Source organism: Vicugna pacos, chromosome 4, assembly GCF_048564905.1.
Source record: "Vicugna pacos chromosome 4, VicPac4, whole genome shotgun sequence".
Classification (NCBI taxonomy): domain Eukaryota; kingdom Metazoa; phylum Chordata; class Mammalia; order Artiodactyla; family Camelidae; genus Vicugna; species Vicugna pacos.
In genome coordinates this window covers 25,753,313-25,776,986 of record NC_132990.1, presented here as the reverse complement: position 1 = coordinate 25,776,986, position 23,674 = coordinate 25,753,313, and the positions used below count along the sequence as shown (strand labels likewise).

Below are 23,674 nucleotides of genomic sequence, written 5' to 3'. Positions count from 1 at the left end.
ATTTCTTGAAACTTGTCTCCCTCACACAACATCCTTCCATCTAGTTACACTGGGCTGTATTTTATGCAGGAATGTGCATACTTAGATATCTTCCATTCTCTACCATTCACCCGCCCTCGCTGATGACATGTTTGTTTCATTCTTCAACATTCAGCCTTCCCTCCCCCCGAAGCTCTCCCCAAGAGCCCTGCAGAGTGCCACCTGTAAGTAAACTTCTCCCTGTCAGGCTTTGTGCATGGAGACCAAAAATGAGGTTGGCTAACCTTGATATTTCACTGTCGTCTGGCATATTCCACTCTGCCTTCCTCAGTATGTCACATATGTTTGTAACTGAGGCCAGGAAAGTTTTAAGAGAAGAAAGGAGGGGAGGATGGGGAAGAGGAACAGAGGATCAGGAAAGGGATACAAACCCCTTTTTCTGTCTCAGGTGTGTACTTTAAACAATCATCCCTCTCACTAGAGTCAGACAAAAAGTAGGTGACTTTCTGTTATAATCATGAGAAATATTCACCCAAGACTCTGGACCAGGTCTAGCATGTTCTCTTAAAACAAGCTGGTGGCACCTTGCAGAGGTGTAACAAAAATGCTTAGCCAACTTGTGTCTCCAGAACTTTCCTGCACCAGCACCAGGGCTTTTGATTCAGTAGACCCGCACTGAATTCCAGGACTCTCAATACTTAACAGCCGCCAACAGTGATTCTGACACTGTTCTAGAGAAAGAATATTTCAAAGTTGTGGGCTGCTTCATCAAAATCTCCATAATTCTTCTTGGCTCTCTGGGAATCCAGAGTGAGGAGTTGCAGAGATGAATGTGTCCACAGAAAGCAAGTGCTGCATAGATTAACAGTAAATTTTGTTGCAGTTTTTTTTTTTTAATTTAAAGAAGCACTCTCTTGGACCACTTTTGCCCCATAAATAAAACACACTTAAACATTAAACTCAAAAAGGAAAGATTCCAACCTCTGTAATAATTACTGTCCACTCACCAAAGGAACTAAAATGATTACAGGCAGCCTGGCCAGATATGTCATGTGGGTGTGAAGATTCTGTTTACAAAACCAGTGTGGGAAAGCATGGAATTTCTGGGCTGTGAGCCATTTGTGTATACAGTTCCTCAGTTTGCATTCTAGAGAAACCCAAAGTTTGTTTGTCGCAGGTGCAAATCTCACATTGCAGCAAAACTTGTACATTCCATGGCCTGTGGCGCCCGGGTTGATGTATTTCCTCTTTTCCTGCTCTAGCCACTTCCTTGAAGAGCATCTAATTCAGATTAACTGTAACCATATAAAGCATCACCACTTAAATTTCCCAGGCTACCTGACAATACTGCAAAGTCTGAAACTATCAATTAGGAGTGAAATATCCTCAAATTTTATGATGTAAGAAACCTGTAGCAAAAACCAGTTTTTATTTCTAGAATACCATCTTTGGGTTCTTTTAGGGTGGAAGTGAGATTTCTGGTCAATGGATGGTTTCATATACAGAGAAATCCAAATTGGCTAAAGCAAAAGTACCCAAACATGAAGGGCACTGATACACCTCACACTTTGGCCAAAGGAATCACCAGATTCAGTCATTTTGGGCTACGTCAACATGAAATTCAGTTTTTCACCCAACAGTTATTTCTCTCGTGTGAGAAAAGGTAGTAGACTGACATAAACTACTAGTACATAATAAAAAGTAGTATTCTTTTTAATCTTTGAATCTGTATCTGCATTCATTCCAGAGCTTATGTTTTATTCCTAAAGCTGGCAAACCTGACACAATATTAACTTTCAGCCACCTCACCCAGAGCTTACTTAGGAGAAAAAACTTTACCCCCTTGACTCACATCCACAGGACTTTCTATCCTGACAATGTTTGACTTCATCCCTGATTGATCTTGAACTGGCACAAATTTAAAAGCTCTCCCCAAATGAGAAATGCCATGAAAATAAGCATCTTTTATCTTCAGAGGCAAAGGAGCCCTGTGCCACATGGTGGGGTGGCAGTTCCTTTGATCAGTATTTCTTTGTTCGAGCCCAGAAATTGAGTCAGCCTACTGGGCACAGCGATACAATAGGGCAGCCAGTATCCCATTGGAACCAGGGCTCAGCAATGATTGGGAATTTCCATCAGAGCATCTTAATCCACTAGCATGAGTTGTCACCAGGATATCCACTAGGCCCATTAAAATGACTTCAGGTCACCTCCACTGAGCTTGCCCATTCACTCCAAAACAATTACCCTAATCCCCTTCGCAGACCCAATCCCTTAACACTTATGAAGTGCCCTCCTATGCAGGGTGCTGACATTTTCCAACAACACCAGCTTCTTTGAAATGCCAATCAAAAGTCCTTCTTGTTAAAATACACGACCCTCTCTGCAAGTATAAACAGAACTTCATACATCATCACCACCAGCATCATTAAAAAGCACTTACAGAACACCCACCTGTGCGTGATGCTGTGCTGCGGGGCCCAGAATGCGCCAGTGCATGAAGTGCTGACCTCAGGAAGAAGTGCTTACAGACCTGCCACTTCAAGGTTCTTCTGCGGCTTATTTAGTGCAGACTGTGCCCAGGGGCGTGGGCCAGCAGCAGACCATTGCTAGTGGCTGGGTAATTGCCCCAAGAGGATTAATTAGCTACTTGGCAGAGCAGATCTTAGAACAGTAGTGTGTCAGTGACAAAGCTCACCATTAAAGTTTTACCAAAATGCTGCATCTCAAACTTTAGTTACCACTCCCTAGAACTCCATAGCGTGGTAGGGCTTGGTGGAGGGGTGCTGATTCAGAAGGAACTTCCATAATTTTTTGTCCTTGGACATGCTGTCACTCTTTTGACTATTCACCATTAAGGAAAGAAGGGCGAATAGAGTCAAAGATGAGCCAACATCATGCTGCCAGTGAACAAGCCTGTGTCAGGGGATGCAGGTTTATCCATCACTCACCACTTATCAGTCGGGTACCCTTGCAGCCATCATTAGATGCTCTGGCCTTTCGTCTCCTACAGTGTAAAACGGGAACCACACCATGTCTCACAGGGTGTTTTGAAGGTTAAGTGAAACAATATAGGGAGCAAATGAATGAATGACTGAAAAATTGTGCTGAACACTGGAATTTGACACAATACTGTAAAATGATTATGAATCAATAAAAAATGTAAAAAAAATATATAGGGAGCAAATACAACGTGGGGGACTTAGTGGGGTCAGGCTAATCTTGCTTCAATCTTAGGACAAGACTACCGAGACTGGGAAGGCTTCTGAGAGGCGGGGCTTTGGGAAGGCCTTCACAGAAATTAACAATCACGGAAGAGGGGAGAGAGTTAGGAGTTCCAGCTAGAGAAAACAATATGAGCAAAGAGCAGATAATTAAAGTTAGCAACAAGCAGGCAGGGGAGGAAAAAGAACTAAAGTGCCCGGAGCAGAGGCATTGCATTGGTAAGTAATAAGAGAAGGAGAAAGCCTGGGGAAGGGAAGAGAACCAGTGCTGTTCCATCATTCCTTCCTTCATTCACTTTCTTGGCCGCAGCACATCAGGCATTCACTGTGCTTGACCCTGTCCCTGACACGATGCTTGGCAAATTTACAGGATTATTCATGCAAAAAGCGGTGTGGTAAACTCAAAAACCAACAGCTGTGCAGAGGGAGCAGGAACTCTGGCTCTCACCTAGGATCTTAGCTTTCCCTTTAGCACCATCTTAACCCTTTTTTTTTAAGCTGTGTCCTTCCGGAGGGCCCAAGGGAGACAGATGTTTCCCATAATTTTAAATCTGGGCATAATGTAAAAAGACATAAGGACGCTGCTCCCAACCTAGCTCTAAACAAGTATGTTGTGACAAAGATCTATGACTTCATTTCCTTCTTCCCAATGCAGTATTTTTCCCACAATGCAAGTTTACATATAACCCCTTTATTTAAACCATGTACACTAGGGCAAGTCATTAAAGGCATCAAGAAGAAACATGAAAAGCATAAATCCATATATGCCATCTCCTTTCTCAAATTAACAATGTCTTCCTGCAGTAGTTCCACTCAACTGTCAAGTTCGTTTTATGCTTCTTGGTTTCTTGTGGAATAGATGTCCCACTGAAGATGCCAGAAATGTCTACAGATGGAACTGGGGGCAGATGACTGTCGCACAGCACTCTGGTTCTCCGAGGTCCATCTGCATCCTCCACGACTCTCAGCCATGGCAGACAGCATGAATCTCAAAACTGTAAGCTGGTATAGTGCACTACTAAGTGGTCCAAGTCATAGGCAGGAAATCATGCAGGCCCTAGCCGACTATTTTATCTAAAGAAGAAAAGTGAAGGAAACACAATCAATGTGGACTGGAAATAGTCACTGATTTTAGATATTCCCTGACTAAAGAGGACGTGTTCAAGGTAGCTCAACAATTCTGATAGAAGACCCACATTTTGAAGCCTGTCTCCTCAGAGTTAACCTAGAGGACTTCTCTTCCTCTGTTGATAGATGGGAACAGTAATGTCTACCACAGAAGGAGTCTCCAAAATATTGAATGAGAAAAAGTATGTAAATATCCTGGAACCATTCTACCGGAAGCAGCCTTTTCAGCTCGCCGTGATACCACCCTTTTAAATTTTTATCACGGTCTCCCCATAACCTGAAAATGTCTTATTCATTTACATGTCCAGTCATCTGTTGCTTTACTTCACTCTAGAATATAAGCTCCAAGAGAAGAGAGACCTTACTTGGCCTCTTTAATGCCAGCTCTGAAGACTTGCCCGCCCCTAGAAGGCAGTCAATAAATGTTTGTGGATGGCATAGCAGTTGACCAGTAAATGACAGCTAAACAGACGCATGCACAAATGTATATATGTTAATATATTCATAGCTTATTCACTCAATAATATATGTCTACACATATATTCATAATAAAAACATTTCACATGTAATATCAAAATTCTCATTTTATATATATATATAAAGAAATGAGTTTGGAAAGGTCAAATAACTAACCCAGTAGCCACAGCACTAGAGAGTGGCAGTTTTGTGAAATGACCACAGCAACGCCACGCTCAGTTTTTGTTTCTTCCATGACAGCAGGGCTGCCTACCCACCAATTTTCTCTTCTTTTCAATAGATGGCTGCCCTTCCTCCTTACCAGACCCTGTTTTAGTCTTTACTTAATAGTTTATAATTTCACCCATCCTTCCCAATGTTTTCACAGCCCCCTTTCCAGCCCACAAGCACCAATCCCATTCACCAAGGGCAGAGGTGACCATGCCTGGGTCTCAGCTCTAATCTTGCTATCTTGCTGTCTGGATGCTATAATTTCTAGTAACTGGTTACTCAGCATTAGAGTCCCTCGTTTAGTTGATTAAAAAAAAAATCAGACACTCTTAGCTCTCATCCCTGCAGGGTTAAAGCCCCTAAAAGAAACCCCCAGGTTTCCTTACACTGCATGACAAAGAGTCTGAGCCCACACATGCGTCAGCCGCCTCCGGACCCCACACCGCAGCTGTGCCGCTGAAGGGTGACTGTACGCGGGCAAATGCTTCCAAATCGAGCTGCTGAAATGGGGCCTCGCAAGTCTCTGACAGTGTTAATTACTGCATCCTCCTGGCCTGCCAGCCGGGCTTCTCCACGGAAGGCCTTGCCATGTGGAACTTGCTCCCGGGGGCACTCCCTCGGAGCCCACATTTGGCAGCAAGCAGGCTCTGTCTGAAAAGATGTTTTTATTTGCTTTAGCGTTTGGTTTCTTCCCACCCCCTAACCCTCACCCCGCCCCTTCACTCTGACACTTTGGGACTGAAATATGGTTTTTGCAGTTGTGGCAGAGTTCCACCAGGTTCCTGAATCTTGGGTTTAATGAGATGGTTGTCAGAGGGGAGCCCACAAGTGGAAACACTGACCTGGGGCTTACATGCAGGGTCCCAGACACAGGGTCCTACCACACAGGATGGTGCATGTAAGGGCACCGGACAGCTCCTTTACCACTTAAGTCTCTGACTTAGTTCTAGAGTCTGGAGACACAGTATATGCACCACACTCATATACAACATATATTTTTTTTAATTTTGAAGTATAGTGGGCTTACAATGTTGTATTAATTTCCAGTGTACAGCAAGCATAGTGATTCAGTTATATATGTATTTTTTCCTTTCATATTATTTTTCATCATAGGCCATGACAAGACACCTACTATAGTTCCCTGTGCTATACAGCAGGATCTTGTTGTTTATCTTCATATATAACATTTAAGTTTCCTTTAATAGTTCACACAAAAAGGAGCACTTGTTGGGCCAAGAGTGCTTTTGTGAAAGGTTTCCCAAAAGAAAAGATTCCACATCACTTTTATGCCTGATTTAACTTGATCCTTCAGCAACAGGAATTTAGCCAGCTATGCTATGAAACAATGCAAATCACAATCACAAGTTCTATAATATGCCATTCATTAAGACGACGCTCTTGGCTTCCACTGTGGGTGTCCTCTTGCTCCACCATAAGACCTCAGGGAATAAAAAAGAGCCAAGCCACTAAAATAGCTGCAATAGAAAGCTCTGTGGTCAGAGGGCCAATGCCAACACCAAAGGCATGTACCAACCAAAGTGCAGATGTGCGATCTGGCAAAGTGACACGGCATGTGGGCCTTTCAGAGTCAGTGAACCAAACAGGATGACGAGGGTTTTCATCTTCCAGAACTTGTGCCCATAATTCTAATTGCGAGATTAAATTCTCTTTCTCCAGAAGATTAGCTGTAACCAGTGACTATGGACTCATGCAGAGAGGACACTTTATTCTTTTTCTCTCTTTGGAAGCCGTAAAGTTTTCAGACGGATGGAGCAAAGAGACAACTACATGTCAGGGCACAAATGGAGTCCAGTGTTTCCTGCTGCTTCACCTAAGGCATCCACTGTGGAAGATGCCCCAGTCAGCAAGTGGAAAGCAAGCCATGTTTCTTGAGGACGGGGATTTAAGTTTCTTATTAGAGAAGAATCCCAGCAAGCCAACCACGTCCATGCCTCGTATTAGCTACCACTTGACTTCCCTAAGAAACACAACCAAATACAACCCTCTCCACCAAGGTCAGTGTTACGCGCTGAAGTGCATCCACCTGAAGTTATATACTGATGTCCTAACCCCCACTGTCTCAGAACGTGACCTGATTTGGGGGCAGGGCTGTTGCAGATGTAATTAGTTGAATTAAGAAGAGGTCATACTGTAGCAGAAGGGGGAACCCAAATCAGTGAGATTGGTGTCCTTATAAAAAGTGGCAATTTGGAAAGAGAGATACACAAGGAGAACATCGTGTGAAGACACACAAGAGATCAAGGTACTCCCCGGAAGCCAGGGAAGTCCACAGACGGCCAGCACACCACCAGGAGCTAGGAGAGGGGCCTCTCGGCCCGCAGAAGGAGCCAATCCTGCCATCGCCTCGATCTCAGACTTCTAGCCTCTAGCAGGTGGGACAGTAAGATTCTGTTGTTTAAGCCACTTGGTTTGCGGTGCTGCGTGATGGAAGCCCTGGTAAATTCAACAGTGGCTTTTTTGCATATGTGTTCTCCTTGATATTAAAATTTATAGGCAGAATTTTCTTTGCCAATTTTCTAGGTAAGTTTTAGACAGAGATCTGCCCTAAAAGTTGAAAAGGGATCACAGAAATGAGGAAATCGTTGTACATTTATTTGGATCAATATTCTTTTTGTAAGTAAGTGAGCTGTACTTATCACACAGTCTTTAATGTCCTTCTGAGGAAAGGGGGAGCGCAGATGCTGAAGTGCAGGTTCCCCAGGGAAGTGAGGCGCTCACTGGATGGAGATGCGCATGCATGCTGGAACTTGCTCTCAGAAATGACACCTGTAATGGGGCGAAGGAAGCAGGATTAGGCGGAGAGGTGGCTGAACTGTGCTGCAGTTGCAAGAACGAGATGATGAGACCAGTTGTAGCTGAGAACCAACTGCAATGGTGAGAAGAGTAGTTTGACTTCTACACTAACTGCCTGTCATTTTTCTCAGGGGGAGAAAACATCCAGAATCCTCAGGGAGCCGTTCCCAGTTGGGATGTGATTTCCACACAAGGGATATGCATCCAAGCAGCGCAAGGAACGGACGGTGGTGGCTCCTGCAGTTGTCACTCAGTCCCCTCTTCAGGATGGAACCACTCATCCACTCAGATGCCGACAGCAATGGCTGCTGAAGTCTCATAGCTGATTCCCTCCCTCAGCATTAGCCTCAGTGGAAGAGAGCTACCTCACCTCAGGACACACCCGATCCAGGAGACAGCCCACGTCCAAGAAGCACAAAGCAACCAGATGGCAGTTGTAAGTCAAAGTTTAATGATACTCTTGCTGTGTCATCTGGTGGAAACGTTCCCTCTCTGGGGTTCAGGACCTCTAGACACCCAAGGCCCAGAGTTGCAAAGACAGAAAGCATAAATTTTCCAGGTGGATCTATGGAAATAATTAGGGTTAATCTTAATATCACTTTCCTTTTTTGGGCCTGCGTATTCTACCTACAGGGGACATAATGCCATAGAGCAGTCACTGATTTAGAAGGCATATTGTATCCTGGAGGATGGAGCACCTCCTTGCTGTATCCTCTCCAAGCTGGTACCTCAGCAAATCTTTGAAAATGCTATTCCTCTGGTCTGTCAGGTCAGCAGCTTCTGGGCTTTGAAGTGTTACAATTAGTCAACTAGTAAATCCATGGTCATAGTGGTCCCTCCTTTGCTGTAAAGTAAGTCCCTTGGTCCAATGTAATATCATGCATGATCCTGTGTTGGTGGATCTCATTCCCTGTGAACAGGGAAACCATACCCATACTCACAATGTTTGATTCCAGTCAAGGTAAACTGCTGCTCCTAAGGTGGAAAGAGCCTGAGGGAATCAACTTGCCATGAAGTAGCTGGGGGATCTCCTTCTGGATACTGCCACACTGGGGGCTCAGTGTTGGTCTCTGTCACTGGTAGGCTGGGTATTTGGCAGCAGCAGTGGCTAAGCCAGCTGTGCTGAGCAGAAGTCGGTAATGTCGAGTCCATGTATAGCTTCCATCCCTGCCACCACAGCTACTCTACTCGTGAGTCACCTGTGCAACTCCCAGGGTGCCCGACGACCCAGACCCAATCCCAGGGGCACTGCTTTCACCTTGCCAGAGATTGCTCTTGTGTGTGTCTCACCTTACGACTTGGTGCATCTTACAGAACCCACACTACAATGGGAAGTTCTGATCCCAGATTCACTTCGTGCCCTATCATCTTGTTACTGGGGCAGAGGTGCGCCAAGAGCTATTTTTCGGATGGTCTATAATTCTCTGGTGCAGATGGTACATCTTTGCTCCAGAAACATATGGATCCACACTGTGGTTTTACTACTGCAGCTTGCCATTAATTTCATAAAGCATCTTTTCCACCACCACATCTCTCTTATTATCCCATATAATCTATATAGGACCACAGCATCTGCCAGCTCTTATGGCTCAAGCCAAAAGGTCATCTGCATTGCAACCTGGACCTGCTACAGACCTTTCCTGCTAGGTCCCACTCAAAGCTGGCAGCCTTCCATATGATATAGTAAATGGGTTGGAGAAGTTTTCTCAAAACGGAACACACTACTTCCTGAATGCAAAGGGGTCTTTCAGGCATTACATTACCTTCTTAGCGGTGAGAGGTACAAGAGGCAACAAACAGTTCCTCTTCTACTTCCAGGGCGATGCTTCTGCATGCCCCACTAATGTCTAAGATTTTACTGATATGGCTGGCACCTTAATAAAGTTTGTCTCTCACCCCATGGAACTTACGGGGCTTACCAAAACAACTAACATACTTGCTGATTTTCCTCATCTGGTTCAATTCATACTAAGCCTTTGATACAGTGTACCAATGTGATGCTCTGCAGAATGTCCAGATAGTCCATGTCCCTTTGGACTAATTATGACAGAGTTGAGGGGATTAAAACCGCCCTGGGGCAAGACTGCATATGCACACTTTTGTCTCTTCTGTGTGAAGGCAAACTGCTTCCCATCCTCCTTCCTGACAGGGCTGGAAATGAGTGCATTCATCAGCTCAGCATCTGCAGATCCCAACCTAAGTCTGTGTTATTCTCTGCCTGCAAAGATACCACATCTGACAAAGGCACTAAATTGGGCTACCAATGTCACTCTCCAGGATACTTTTGAAATTTTCAGTGACAAAACTGATAAATTGGGGATGTACTGGGGACACCAGTTTTGCATACTTCCTGTCCTTATGAATGGCACTAATCTATCATTTTACCAGAATGAAATTCTTTTTTCTCTTTTACATTAGCTGGAGTGGAATGGCCTGGGTATCCCACTTCTCTGAGTATACAGTTACCCAGGCATACAGCTGAAACTCTTCGGGGGGGAAAAACTGGGGAATCTGCCTCACACACTTGTCATGGAGGTGTCATGTCTTTCTTCCCGGGAACCTACCATCTTGTTCAATATGTGGATTCTGAGTTTGAAAATCAAGTCAATTTAGGAAAGTGGCCAAGGGGAATCATGCCTCTACTGGGGCAGCTGGTCTACAGCCTCCCGATGTTTTGTTTGTGTAGACTGAGCAACATCCTTGATACTGCCCACCTCCCTTGCCCCTGATTCTATTAAACGTCTTCATTATTGGATACAGCTCAGGCACCTATCTTGCACAGTCACCTGGCCATGTGCCATTTGGGGATTCTATCATCCACATGGCCATCATGGAGCCCAGTTCTGGAGGAGCATCTCCTGTGATCATCCCTTTTCTTCAGAGTTTCAGGTGATGTGAGCACCTCTCCACCAGCACATTCCTCATCATTCATTGAGTGGTGTACACTCCAGGCCCTCCCATGGGACAGAGCTGGATGGAATGCTCGCTGATATTCTGCAGTATTTTGCTTAGCATGTTCACTTCTGTCAGCCTCCTGACCCCACCCTCCACTGCCCGCCATGGGAGTTCTGGGATCCCTACTTCATTCAGTGTGAACCTTCCTTTTCCTAAGTCTACAGCAGGGTCACTGGCAGGATATTACAACCTGTGCCATTGAAAACTACTCCGATATTGATTGACACAGTCCCCATTAGCCAACTTCATGTCCCCAGCTCTTGATTCCAGCACCCTGAGGATCCGATTACTATCTCAGCCACATTTTGACTTGGTCTGGCAGTCATTTTATGATCTGGTCTATTTCCTCTATCAGGCTCAGCATTTTTGTGCTTGAGTTAGGTTGTGACATAAAAGCAATTTTTATTATGGTAGCCAGTGGGGCTAGTTTCTGAGGAGTTTACGTTGTCTTACAAGACTGAGATCTCTGCATCACCTTCAAACAAAAGGGGAAAGAAAGGCATTGCAGGGAAGAATGGACCACTCTTACAGAGGGTTCAGGGAAACCTAGGAATTCAAGATTTTCAAATTCATTGATCCAGATTCCCCTCTCAAATATTAGAATCCCCCTGTGCTAATCAGAGACCTGACCTTAGAATAACACACTTGCTGGGGTTGAGAATTCAACATTCTCTGGATCTCTCAAATCCTTTTAATAAAAGTCCATTCTTAATACCACATGATTTCACTTATATGTGGAATCTTAAAAAAAAGACAAATGAACTTACTCACAAAACAGACTCACAATCATAGAAAACAAACTTATGGTTACCAGGGGGCAAGGGAGTGGGAAGGGATAAACTGGGAGTTCGATATTTGCAGATAATAACTACTACATATGAAATAGATAAGCAACAATTTTATACTGCATAGCACAGGGAACTATACTCAATATCTTGCAGTAACTAATGGTTAAAAGGAATATGAAAACAAATACACATATATATATATGTTCCTATTTGACTGAAATATTGTGCTATACACCAGAAATTGACACATTGTAAATTGCCAACAATATTTCAATATATTTTTTAAATGGGCCAGATTTAAAAGTGTCACAGTAAATGATTCATCCAAAGCTCCTGGAAGATTAATATTGTTTAAAACTTTATTTCTAGAGACATACCTTTATCACCGGAAAGGAACACTTCAACTGCTCTTCTGCTTGCTTGTGGCAACTTAACGATACTTTTTGAGTAGGGCATTCTACTTTTGTCCAAATACAAGGAATGTAAGTGTTATATATGCTCTCATAAATATGCTTACTGCTGACTCATATACTATGACTGGAACCTTTACCAATAGCTTTAATTATACATATGAATCATTCCAAAATGGATCTTTGGGGAGAGAACACTTTTATTCTGTCTGAAGAAATCTCCATTATATAATAGAATCTCAGTGATAACACATTCAAGAAGAATAAGATAGTCAATAAATAACAAAACTTATGCTGGCAATTCAAGCTCTGGTGCCAACATTCATCATAATTATGTAACTAAAACTAACTTGTCATATGAGCGTCTTGCAAACTTTTTCCCAGAGCTGTTTCCATTTTGTTACCCCACATTCTCACACTGTCCTAATAAAGTTAGAAGGACAGGTTCTGGCTTTGGACTCTTTCTCTTTGCATATCAAACCTTCCTTTTTTACTCTTGCAGCCCATACTTCCTTTTGGAGCTTCTCATCTATATACTCAGCTGTCCCCTGAGTCTTCCTTTTCTCCTGTCCTACAAATCAGATAAACCTCTAACATCTATCAACTTCTCGAGGAATAGCTTTAAAATCTATTCTTTGTTCTCTGCCCTTACTGCTTCTGCCTCAGCATTTCTTGTTTGGATTATTACAGTTGTTTCCTTATTATTTTGTCTGCCTAACGTTTTATTTCCTGCTCATCTATTCTGCACATTATTTGTATGTGATGTTACTAAAAGGCACATCTAATCATGTCAATATTTTGCTGAAAAACTTTCCTGATTCTGCTGTCTTCAAGGAAAGGGAATGAGATCTTTAGCATGGCAGAGAAGGCCGCCATTGCTGGACCCTTATCTCTTCGCCAACCCCTAGCGCCCTGCCCTTCTCCCATGCAGCACAGTCACACGAACTACATGTCTTGGACCAGATTCACACATTTCTCGGGTTACTGGGCATATTTTCTTTGCCAGTAGTTTCCATCTCTGCCTCATCAAATTGGCAAAGTCCTTCCCGTAATTTTTTATTTCACGTCTTACATCTTCTTATAAAGTTTATTTCACTTTTCCACAGTAAGAAGGATTACCAGATACTAAACTACTAAACTCTAATGGATGTTGGGGTCTGTTAGAGAGTCCAAGAGTCATAAACCAAGACATTCCTGAGCAAACTGGAATGGATGACCCCTTCTCCAAAATTAGAGTTAATCATTCCCTTTTCTTTATGCTTCCTCTTATGTCAACCACCACCCTGCTACATATTATACTGCAGTGAACTTATTTACTGATACGTCTCTCCTTCCTCCCAGGTCCTTGAGGATTAAACACTATACTTTATTCATCTTTATATACATGACAATGAACATAGAAAATCTGACCAGGCTTTCAATATATAGTATGTGACAGAAGCTCTATAATTAGATTACACACATAAAGGAACCATGTTTACTAAAGCTGGTCTGCCAAAGCCACACACCTTACTAAATTCTAGATCCCCGTTAAACCAGTCTGAAGGTGAGAAGCTCCACTTGTGCACCTCAGGATAATTCTTGGAACCAGATTTTGGAGACAGTATGAGCAACCAGGAGAAGGAAGGCGCAGACACGTTTGACAAGCAATATAAAGGGCTAGGGGGTGGCCACAAACCACAGATTAAATGGAAGCCAGATGTAGGTAAATTAAGAGTTGAGGACTTCCCAGTATAAACACAAGGTGGAGGTTAAAGAGAGCATGAAAAGTCAGAAGGAGTAGTCAAAGCAGCCCAACGTGTAATGACAACTAATCCTCAGACTTGCGTGAGTGTGTGTGTGTGTGTGTGTGTATCAAATACAGGTTTATACTTTAATAAGGCCCCTACATATACCTGCAAAGGTGTGCAAATTTTAGTAATACATCCTTTTCTGTGTGTGTGTTTTTATCAAGTTACATGCTATATGTAAGCAACAGACAATTCTCATTTAATCTATTCATTTACTTTTTATAGAATTTTTGTTCTCTTAAATATGCAGTTTAAAAATTAAATTATTTCTAGAAATTAGTGAAGCCAAAGACACTGCATGTTCTTTCTGATGAAATAAAAATTTCTTAATAAGGGTCAGAAGATTATTTTGATTACTCAAAGTTTTATTGCTCAACTTATATATCCCCTCCTCAGAGAGATCTTCTGAAACCTTCACTTGAATTATCCCAGCTGAGCACAAAATGTACCCCAAATAAAAATGCATTTTCTAGTCTGTAACACTTTGTTTCTAATTAGGAATATTTTAACTATTTCCTCATCAAGCTGCAGGGAGGCAGAAAGCCTGAAAAGAGCTAGGGTATGTGATGCAATTGATAATACTTTCTTCAATAAAATATTTCTATGATATCATTTCCATCTAAATTTTTTTAAATTTCATTTTCAGTGGTTCACTCTCCAAGAAACACTAATAACTTTTCCCTGGGTGTTTTGCCTCTTTGAAGTCTGAGGATCTTTTCTCCACCACTGCTGTTTTCTCTGTTATCAGTGAAGCCACCATCTGCATGAAAAGGGGGGGTCTTTAATGGGGCTGGTAATGCTAACAGTGCTTCCTGAGGCAAAAGTCTCAAGTTAGAATTTGGCGCAGGAGCATTTTTGCTTTCAGGACCACGACACAACCACCTCCTGTGGGCACTCCCCCCTCAGTTCTCTGTTTACGGACCTCCCTGGTAGCCCTGTTGTTCCAAGACCGCTTCCATCCTTTTCTATCAAAATCTCTCCCATGACCCATTTCATCTCAGACAACTGTCCTCCCTGAAATCAATCTTGTGAACTAATCCACGCTAAACTGCTACTAACTTATCCCCTGAATCAGCAAAAGTTTTCAACCAGGGAAAAGGGACGAATCCCCACTGTGTAATTTTTGGCCAGAAAAGAATACATTTGATAATTCAACAATTCTCTTGTCCACCCTCCCCAGATAAAAAAAAAAAAAAAAAAAAAAAAAAACCTCAAAAATCTAGTATATAAGTGACTGCCAATCCTACCTGGTTAGGACTTGAACTTGGGTGAAGTCACTATTTAGTTTTAATTTTTATGATTGCTGCTTTGTGAAACTATTTTTTTTTAAATCCTGCCAGCTCTTTGTTAAGAAAATGCCCTTAAATAGGCATGGGATGGCTAAAAAATCTAACTTCAGAGAAGCAATTTGGGAAGATGTGACAGTTGAAAATACGTAAGCACCAAAGAGAAAACCTTTAGAGTTACAGAGGGGGCTTTCTCTGCCTAGAAGGTATCTTGCTATCAGCCTAATCCAGGTTGGTCTATAAAAGCCCTCCCCTGGCAGCTGCAGCAGGCATTTTGTAAGTGACATTATATAGGAGGAATTTTGCAGAGGGCATTCTGCAGTGCACATTAGCAAAATGTATTTCCGTACTTCCGTGAATTTGTGAATTAGCACATTGCACTAATGACAGCCATAGCAATTGGACTACAGTTCATCAGAAATTCTAAATGGGGGGAAAGAGGCTCCGTCCTTTAAGAAATTGCAACCACAAATACTGAGAACTTTCTTCAATACAAGGAAATAACCAAACCAACTCAGATGAAGACAGAGTAAAGTAGAAAATGAATCAGATCAACAACATTGCTAGACCAACTGGCCAAAAGCAAAGTAGTATTATGATAGATTATAATTTCCTAGAGGGGAGAGAGTGGTGGTTACAAGCCAACCCTCACTCTGTATTTCTACTTACATTTAACACATAAGTAGATGTATGCTTGGGCTAACTCACAGTATAGGTTAAAAAATTTACTTCCATGTATTTATTCCCATAATCCTGTTGTTGTTTTATTATTAGAGTTATAAGTAAAATGTCCTGTTCAAGTAAATTAAGGAGAATCCCGAATTGGAAGTAAGATTCTTCTGCATTCTACAGTAACATCTCTGCTCAAAGCATTTTAGTGGCTCCCAGTGCCACTTAGGAAAAAAGCCAATCTTATTAAATTGTCCCCAGCATGACTCCTGCATCCTCCCTAGCCTCGAGCCAGCCACTCCTTGCCTTGACCATGATGCTCCAACCATCCTTATCATCCTTGACTGTCCCTAACACCCAAAAGCCCACTCTTGTTTTAGGGCCCTGCCCGTGCTGGTGCTGTGTCACCTCTGGCAGCTGAGAATTCTCTTCTGTCTGCTGTTATCATGGCTGGCTCCTTCTAAGGCTTCAATTTAAATATAACCTCCTTGGAGAGACTTTCCTCAAACTCCATATTTAAACTGATTTTATCTTTGTTCTCCCACCAACACTATCACCTATCAGGAGTCAATTTCTTTCCTTTATAGCACTGATTACAAATTGTACTTTTTTTGTCTTTATTTTTCTTTAGAAGTGTGTTGCCTGCTTATCCAACTCTGCTGAAAGCTGTGTAACAGCGGGGGGGGGGGGGGTCACGTCTGCCTGGTTCAGCACGTTAGGCACTGCACCTACCATGGTGTTGGGTCCTACTTGTCCTGGCTGTTGTGGGTTCCCTGGAGCTATGCTCAAGGCAAACCTTAAGAGCCAATCCTTTACTGGGAGAACCCATCCCCAGACAGCAAGACTGAGAAAAAAGGAAAAAGAGGGGAGAAATAAGGAAGAAGGAGAAACCAATGTAAGACCATGGTCAGGGCTCTCCATCACCAACATGGCTGCAGCTTCAACAGACACACAAGCAGTCGCTCAGCCATGCAGGATGTTTCCAGATGGGCTAAACACAATCACCGCGCCTCGGAATGGTGGACTGGAAGAAGCGAAAGGTATTTATAACCTGTCTCTTTTCTCTAATTGATCAAGGTTCTGCAAGAGGCAGTTAACTACCCAGCCTCTTACACTGTCACCCTTGCACTTTGGCGCAGCCACTAGGGAAGCTGGGTTGCTTCTATGGCCTGTGTTGTGAGATTTCGTTTGAGGTACCGAGTGGTAGGAGGAAGGAGAATCTGCATGGGTCTGGTCAGGTCAAGCTGGGGTTCCCGGTTTATGTGGCTTCCATCACAAATGGCACAACAGTGTTAGAGCAAGAGCTTAATGCTCCTGGGGGGACTGAAACAGTGGGTACTTCCAGAGATGAGTAACTGCAGCTGTAGCCATAATAATACCAGTGGCAGCAAGAGCTCTCTATGACCCAGTGGCCAAGGGCCTGGGAGATGACTGAGGCCAAGGGGAAACTGGAGGAGGTGCATAAACTGAAGCTGACTTGATGCTCAGTCTGTGTTTGTTGAATAAATAATGAAAGAATAGATAAATTTAATGCTGGTAGTAGGCAACCTTAGTAAGCAGATCCACTCAACAGCCTGAATAAGTTCAACATTCCTTGTGTAGAAAGAAATCACACCTGAATACTACCTTTTAAAACATGCTATATTACTTACCACCTCCAGACATTTAATAGAACAGAGTCTATTCAATATCCCAGTTCAGCCCTTTATTTCCTACTCAGTGTGCCAACACCCATATCTTCTTCCCAGTACACCTACAGCCCTACACCCACTCACCATCAGTCATAGCATCATCTGATCACAGATCATCAGTCTGATCCATCTTTCTATATCTCAGCAGACCGTCTACTGATTAGGTGTCAGTGTGGACAGGCAGCACAGGACAACTGACTAGGTGTTAGGGGAGCTGGATTTTAATCTTACCTCAGCTCCAATTTCATGCAAGGAGGTCCTAGGGTAGGTTTAACCACTGGGCATCCTAGCATTGGGTCAGTATGAAAGGGAAGAAATCTGGGAATGAGTGGCTTTGAGGATGGAGTATTAATCTGGTTGACTCTCAAAAAGGATAGCCACCAGCTCAAATCATAAAGTCCAAAGGGTATAAAAATTGGGGGTTCAAATTGAGTTACCACTGCTATCTAAACAGGATTGATAACATGGGTGGAGAACTACCTAATTTATGCTCAAGACAGGGGAGGGCAATTTGCACTGACATGCTTTGCCATTTGGTTTATTTTAGACAAATATTTAAGCCCTGAAGCTTAGAGTACACGAAGTTGACACCAGCTGCCAAACAGTAGGGCCCAGCAGAGAGAAGAATGGAACCAAAGTTCACTGAGCATCTGCTAATGTGCTAGGCTGCATACACACGACTGCTTCAATTAAATGGATCCTCACCAAAACCTTATGTGATAGTTTGATCATTTCTGTTTTAGAGAGGAGTAAATTGAGGCTTGGTAAGGTTAGTTAATTTCCTAAACTGAAGGCGGTCCGGTTTGTCTGGCTTCAAAGTTCATGGTCTCCCATCCTATCAAGCTCGTTTAGAGAGAGGCGAGTCCTGGGGAGGGAGACTTAGGCTGAGACCAGGCCACGGCTCCAGTCCCAGCAGGGTTTAGGAGCTGGGCTCACTCCAGTGCCCTTACGACATGTCCTGGAACAAAGCATTCCACCCGCAGTGCTTCCACTTCCTCTCTATAAATGAGGTACAGTCTTTCCAGGTGTGTCTAGAATTTATCATTTTGTCTGATTTATTGGTACTGCCATGTGAGGTGAAAAACAAAATGAAACACGTCATGAAGTCCCTATCCTCAAGGAAGTTACAGTCTTCTTAAAGAAGGAAAGAATATTCATGAAATTGTCATTAGCAACAGCACATCCAATGCAATGACTCTTAGGGTGTATGTGTGTGAGAGAGACAGATATGACAGAGAAAGTTTACAGAGGGGTCATCATTTCAGAAGTGGACTGAGAAAGCAAGAATGAGGTTCTGATGTAGAATGAGAGATGGCAAGAAAAATGGGCAGAAGGGGAGGGATCTGAGGCAATCTCTGTCTTTCCCCAAGACCACTGGATTAGCTTCCACAGTCCTGTTAGTACAGACTAAATGTTTGGTTCTAAGAATGTCTCTCCACCCCCTCCAAGAAAAATACACCCACACCCACACACAGGAAAACAAACTGTAACTTCCCCCCAAATCTCTGCAGTTACTTTCCATTTGGCTTCCTGTCCTATTTGCTAGTATAAAAGAGATGTTACCTACTCTTCCTCATCTCAGGATTTTGTGGCCCACTCCTTAATAAAATTTAGCCAGTCCAATTGTTTTCCATCCCCTGAGATGTTCAATGGGAAAGAAGGGAAAAAGAATATTGTAATACTCAAAATAGGAAATTCAAACCTTTGGACTTTCTTTGAAGTTAAGGAAATCATTTGTTTAGGATTCCATTTTCTGTCCTATTTGTTTGAAATAAAAGCAGTGGAAACCAAAAACTTGTGTCAAAGAGATGGTACACACATGTAGAGACAAATAGCTTAGTCCTAAATGGAGTAACAGATAATCACAGTCATGGTGGAGCAGACTGTACTTTAAATTACATACAGACTTCCCACATAAGCTAGTTTTTCTGTCCATCAGAACTCTCCTAGGCATGATCACTTTTGGAGTCTGAACACTTTTATGCTTGGTCTTATCCCAAAGGTAAAGTTTTTAGAAGTTGAACACAGTGTCCTTGGTTCCTTTTGAACGATGTACCGGTAATGAAAAAAATTCCATTCCTACTTTCACAACAATTAAAGATCAGTTTTTGCATATGGATAACTCAGGTTCGGCCCAATTATAAAGCTGAAACTTTCCACGTGTCTAATCCTTAAGAAAAGTAGATCTCTGGGATAATTTAACCCTTTTCCTTAAAGATAACAATGTTATAAGTGTAGCCCAAAGGCTCTGTCAATCTGTGTATACAAATATTTTAACACTAACAATTAAGCCTGATTGTTTTTTTATTTGAAGAATACTTAACTACAAAACTTCTCAAACACTTTAGAAAGAACAGGAACAAAGAACCACCCACCTAAAAACAACAAATTAAAATTGTGCCAGATTTGCTTCAGAAAGGTTTCAGGGAAAAAATGTAACGGATAAAGCTGAAGCATGGTTCACCCCTGACCAGGGTGCGCTCTCTCAGAGGTAACCTTCGCAGAAGTAAGTAGCATCCCAAAGCCGTCTGTAATCTTCTTCATCTGTGCTTTGGAAAATGTTTACCATGTATATAAGTATATGCATCCATAAAAATGCATTGCAGTGTCTCATGTATTCTAAACATATCTGAAAGTGGTGGCATATTGTACTTATCCTTTTGCAATCTGCTTTTTTCACTCAACATTTTGTTGTTGAGAATTATCCGTGTTGATGCAGATAGAAAGTTAAATATTATTTCAGACAGCGGAAACATCCCAGCTCACTGAGGAAATCTCACTAAGTCTACACGGCATTTTATGAACGTCCCTGGAAGCTGCCTTAGCCTTGGGTGTCTAGACCACCCCTTCCTCAAGCTGCTGATCGAGATTCTTCCCACATCATGGCTGGTGAGACTGGGACTTGTGAGTCCAGCTGTCCCCACTGCTGCCACTCACTGGCTAGCTGAACCACCATTCTGCTCTCATCTTCTATTCCTGAGGCACAGACCTCACCACGGTCTCCAGGCACCAGTGTCCCTAACACTTCCAGCCTGTAAGGAGCCAACAGTTTGGTGTCAAATGAGAAAGGGCTCCCATACTCTTACTTGACTACTAAGAGACCTGTACATGGGTATATCTTTGAGGTGTTTCACAACTGGAGTGTCCTCCTTTACAGCACACACAGAGCCGTGGACCTCCTATCCCCACCGCAGCAGGAACATGACCTCCTAACGGAGTCCAGCTGGGTTGCTGACTCAAGTACCAATTGGCAAGATGGCCCCTCACTCTCCCCCGGCTCTCTGATCAGGTTTCTGGGTGAGTCTTCTTTCTGCTGCCTCTTCTTACAATAAATGTTTTTCAGCTTCCCACTCTCATCCTTGTTGAAGAAGATGTGTCAGATATTTCCTTTGTATTCGCATCATTGACTTTCGTCAGGTAAATGTGTGGATGCAACAGAGGCTTGGGGAGGGGAGACGGGGAGGGAAGAGTACCACTTAAATCCACTTGTCAGAAAAAAACTGAACCTCAGCTCTGCCTCAGCTTAGAACCCCAAGTACCTCAGAATGTATTGAGATGAGAAGTCCATTATGTGTGGAATGGGTAAGCAAGGGACGGCATTACAGACGTGTGAATAACGACCTCATCTTTTACAGCACAATCTCCCTTCCTGGAAGAGGTATATGAGATCAGGGGGCCAGTGGAAACACTGAGAGCCAGTCTCTAAACTGAAAAAGTTCTTCTGAAGGCAGCACATTCAATCTACTCATCCCCCACACCGTTCCTTTCACAGACTGTCTCCTTCCTTGGTTGAGTATGTCTTTGTTGACATATGAGCACTATTTCAGAGTTCATACTCAAAGACACTTTTATAGTCACTGACTGGTTTTTCAAGCATATTCTCTATTCATTAACACTATATACACTTACAGAATGCTTACTATCAGTAAAGTTCTTTATTACATTAATCTTAATATATTTTGAATTGCAATCACCTATTAATATATTACCACATGATATATAATATCCATATATATACAATGGAATACCACCCAGCCATGAAAAAGAACAAAATAATGGCATTTGTAGCAACATGGATGGAACTGGAGATGGTCATTCTAAGTGAAGAGAGTCAGAAAGAGAGAAAAATGCCATTTGATACCACTTATATATGGAATCTCAAAAAAAAGAGACACAAATGAACTTATCTAAAAAATAGAAACAGACTCATAGACATAGAGAACAAAATTATGGTTACCAAGGGTTAAATGAGGTGGGAAGGGATAAATTGGGAATTTGAAGATTGTACCTCTTGGGGAGTGATGGAAATGTTAGCTATCTTGATTGTGGTGGTGTTCTCATGAGTGTATACATCTATCAAAACTCATCAGATTGTACATCTGAAATATGTGTAGTTTACTGTATAGGAACCATACGGCAGTAAAGGTGTTAGAAAAATACATATTACTCTCCTACAAGTTTGGGCTTTCTGGAGGTAAGGGTTGCATCTTACATGAACTGTTGATTCAAATTACAGTTCTCTCACTCACTGTGTTGGCTTTGGTGAGTTATGTAATGCCTTAGAAACCTTAGTTATGTGAAATTAATATAGGGATAGTTACTTAAGAAATTCAGAATGAGTATTTAATTTAACGTATATAGAAAAAGCACTTAAGGAATATCAGGTTTTTTTTTTAGGTCAAAAGCATGTTAATTGAGGCTTTGAAGGATAATAGAGGAATAATAAAATATTATCTGTATGGAATTATACAGCAAAATGCAAGGAACCTCTTAATAACCACACGGAAATATATACAAAGCTTGGAAAATGTTTTTAAAGCTTCACATCAGCTTATAGTCAATTTCCTCCCTATTCCAACTAGGCCTGCTTGTTTCTAAAAGACAGAGGATGCACTGAGACCCTCAACCTTTGTATTTGCTAATCTGTACTCTGTAAGTAGTTAGCACAGAGCTGACTCAGTGTCTGCACAGGGCAGCACAAGCCAGCGTGGGGCTGTGGCTGAATTTAATTCGGAATCCTGAGTGAGCCCCTCAGCGGGACACCTGAGCTCCCATCACCTGCCCTTGTCAATCACTTTGCCTTTCCTTCCAATTCTATTTCAGATGAGACCCCCCAAGGAACAACAGGAAATCATGCCATCCTCAGAGGCTGGCAAAGTTCAGCCTAATCTGAAACCCAAATTGGCCTAACAGCTTCTTGTTTTAGAAGTAATTTTTAGGGCTTTGATAGTGTGTCTCTTAAGATGCATTTCACCACAGGGTGACTGTGTATACACAATTAGCTTGCCATACCAGGGCCTTATTTTTAACCAAGTAGATTTAATTTATCCTGCAACCAGGAGTGTCCAGAAAAGGAAAAGGCCTAAAGCAACAGAGAAATTGTAGAAGTGATGATGTGCAGAGTCGGCATTTCTCCATTTGAGCTCAGTCTGTAACAATCATCTGTGCAGCCCTTTTGTCCACAACCTTTCAAGACTCCTCTGAGAGTCATGACTTTGCACAACACACATGTCAATAACTATCAAAGAAATGAACCCAAAAGGGAACACAGCCAGGTACGCAAGTCACATTGGGTGCAAGCAAAATCATTCATTTTGCTCAATGGCTTCCTTCCACAGGGTCACTGAAGGTCACACTGTTTGCTTTTTCTCCATTTTGCTTTTTTTAACCATTTTTTTCAATGGAGGTACTGGGGATTGAACCTAGGACCTCATGCACGCTAAGCATGTGCTCTACCACTGAGCTATATATACTCCCACCTCTCTGTCCATTTTTCCTATGCCTCATGCCTTTTCTTCTTTTACTTGTTCATTTTTCCTACCTACCACCTTATTTTACTTGACAACAAAAACCCACCATTTATTAAACACTCCCCACTTGGCAGGCACTTTGTATATGCTTTAGGTACATTGTCATATTTTCCACACCCATCAACCCTCTGAACTGAGCATCATTATTCCCAGGTTCTCCTGTGAGCCAAGCTCTATTCTTCCAAAAATGCCCACCCAAAGATGCTATCCTTTTCTCAACAGAAGTAAAATCCATGTCAGAAGTTCAAAGTAAACCTCCAATTTTGAAGAGGCTGTTGGTACTGTTACGTCACAATCAAAGCCGTTTGGTGCTCTTCTGGGCACAAATTAAGTAAGCCCTGGGCAGGGGGTGGGGAGGAATGTCCCAAGAGTGAGCGCTGTCACAGTGAGTGATGGTTCTGTTGGTGCTGGTTTGTGGGGCAGTTACTTGGATTTAATCTCTT

At 42.5% G+C, this 23,674-nt stretch overlaps 3 long non-coding RNA genes across 7 annotated transcripts in view; all 3 read right to left on the bottom strand.

Moving 5' to 3' along the window:
* The window catches only part of LOC140696019 (uncharacterized), a 377,991-nt gene that overhangs the window by 172,257 nt on the left and 182,060 nt on the right, over window positions 1-23,674 (bottom strand). The gene's annotated exons all lie outside the window — the stretch shown is intronic.
* On the bottom strand, window positions 3,879-5,700 carry LOC140696021 (uncharacterized). Its single transcript, XR_012071945.1, has 2 exons — window positions 5,405-5,700; window positions 3,879-4,277 (listed from the first exon to the last, which is right to left on the bottom strand). It is a non-coding gene; the product is annotated as an uncharacterized lncRNA (long non-coding RNA).
* LOC140696020 (uncharacterized) overlaps window positions 7,611-23,674 on the bottom strand; it is a 138,458-nt gene continuing 122,394 nt past the window's right edge. The window contains exon 2 of the long non-coding RNA XR_012071944.1: window positions 7,611-7,805. This is a non-coding gene — a long non-coding RNA (uncharacterized lncRNA). The remainder of the gene's footprint in view (window positions 7,806-23,674) is intronic.